This window comes from Oratosquilla oratoria, chromosome 28 (genome assembly GCF_046742065.1).
Source record: "Oratosquilla oratoria isolate Oo_2021 chromosome 28, ASM4674206v1, whole genome shotgun sequence".
In the NCBI taxonomy this organism is placed as follows: domain Eukaryota; kingdom Metazoa; phylum Arthropoda; class Malacostraca; order Stomatopoda; family Squillidae; genus Oratosquilla; species Oratosquilla oratoria.
This window is the reverse complement of record NC_134804.1, coordinates 1,997,501-2,000,000: the sequence shown is the minus strand read 5'-3', so window position 1 is coordinate 2,000,000 and position 2,500 is coordinate 1,997,501.

Genomic DNA, 2,500 nt, shown 5'->3' with positions numbered 1-2,500 from the left:
TTAACTTTGAGTTTATCTATACACCTAATTTTTTCTTTTGTTATATTTACCGTAGTGAGTAAGTTTACCCTAGACTTTTCACAGGTTTCAGTTTGGAATTCACTTTGAGGTGTTTCGTTTACGAATACCGAGCTAAAATAATTGTTTAAGATATTACACATTCCTTCATTTGAATATTCAAGTTGACCGTCAGCAGATAATAGTGGACCAATGTGATTCCTAACAACCTTTTTATCTCTAATGTAACTATAGAATTCTTTGGGATTCTCTTTGGATTTATCAGCGATGTTAATTTCGTATTGTCGTTTTCTTTTTCTCATTGTCTTTTTTAAATCTCTCTGTATTGATACATAAGTTTCATAGTCATTAAATGCACCCGAGCACTTATATTTCTTATAAGCCTGTGTCTTTTTAGCTATACTTTTTTCAGTTTCTTTGTCGAGCCACTTTGGGCGAGCCTGATTTGGGGGATGTCTGTCCTTAAAAGGAATGTAAGTTTGAATCATCTTAGTGATATAATATGTATATATATATATATATATATATATATATATATATGTGTGTGTGTGTGTGTGTGTGTACATATATATATACATATATATATATACATATATATATATACCGTATTTTCCGGCTTAAAATGCGCATCGGGTTATAATGCGCACCCATGCACTTCGTTATCTGAGTACACAGATAGCGCGCACCGACGTATAACGCGCATACCAGGAAAAGTCACTGGTGGCTAAAGCTCGTGAGCTGCATGTATGCGACTCCTGCTTGCGTTGGTCCATTGTTTTGTGGGAAATTTGAGCCATGAAAAGTTTATTGAATACAAAATGTACATGAAAAATTTCGGATTTTTACAGAAAAATTGTAATTTACTATCCTGAGGGATTAATTCATCTTACAAGTTTTTATCACCGTGTTCAAGTTTTTATCACCGTGTACAAGTTTTTATCGCCATGCAGCAACTATGTTTCGGTTCATAAGTGTCTTTACTGAAGTGACGTTTAGTTTAACAAACTCTCGCAAGAGGGTGTTTAGTGTAGGCTAGATTGGCAATATAACTGTCAATCTCGGCCCTGATCTCGCATATTCCGGGTAAGCTAAAACGGCCAACGTTCATGATGTTGGTACCAGTGCTGTTGTACGGATCCCAAATATTTGCATAGACTACGATAATTAATGTTAGTAAATTAAACCAATGAAATAACGGCGATTAATTACTTAGTATCATGTGAACGAGGTTACATGGAGAAGTATTTTTCATTGGCTAGAGCCACCGCTGGGAAATCTGTTGATTTGTCGCTAAATTAAGTGTCAGTTTAGGCATTAATCAGCACACAACTAAGAAAAAGTCGGAACTACATGTACCGGTATATGACTCATGTTGTGCGTTGGTCCCTTATTACTTTGTAGTTTAAATAGTTTGTAGGAAATATGATCTAAATTTTTTTTATTGGAAGTAAAATATACAGAAAAATTTCGGGATTTTTACAGACAATTTTCATGTTATATCTTGAGGAAACAATTCGTCTTTACCATTTTCTATTTAATACTGAAACAAACTACAGACTGTTTCGTTTTAGCTTTGAACCTGCAATGACAGTGGTGAAATAGGACAGTCTCTCATCGAGGTGACGTTTAGTTAATATAACTCCCGAAAGAGGGTGTTGTAGTCAGGTGTTTGACACGAGTTTATGAACGGCCGCAACGGAATTTGTACCGTACCTAAAGTGAAGCAACAAAGCCAACATAAAAATTCAAACTAGGATGCTGTGAACATGGGCAAATATCATGAATATTGATCATGTTTCATGGTGTTTAGGCCTATTTAAACATGAAAAATAAGATTCGATAGATACCTACCTATACCAAATATTTATATAGCCCATGCTGGCATATTCTTTCATGTTACCATGACTGCTCTTCTTGTTCTCACGGAACGTCACGGAGAAGTGTGCCGTCCCGACTTTGTGACGGCCAACATCGTCACGTTGTTGTGAAAAAATTACACACACAGCCGCAGAATTTTTATCGTAGGACGTAGATAATGCGCACCACCGGATAACGCGCACCCCCCATTTTTAGGTCCTTCCAACGGAAAAAAGTCGCGCACTATACGCCGGAAAATACGGTATATATATATATATATATATTATATATATAAAAATGGAAATGGTCAAAACTGAAATTTTTGAACGAAAGTGCGTGACCCGAACAAAAGGTAACAGGGGGTCATGGACCGGGGTGAGTGTTTTAACAGTGATCTGGCGCGGGGACGGTCTGGAAGAAAACGATTTATACGGTTACTATACACAACAACATGGGTGTTTTTCTAATATAAAAAAATTTAATGGTTGCTTACGCCGTCCGGTGGTAATTCGGTCACACCTTCGCGTTTGGTGGTAAATCGGTTACACCGCCAACTACGGTGAAGAAGAAGAACTCGAAGAAATCGAAGAAGAAGAAGAAGAAGAAGAAGAAGAAGAAGAAGAAG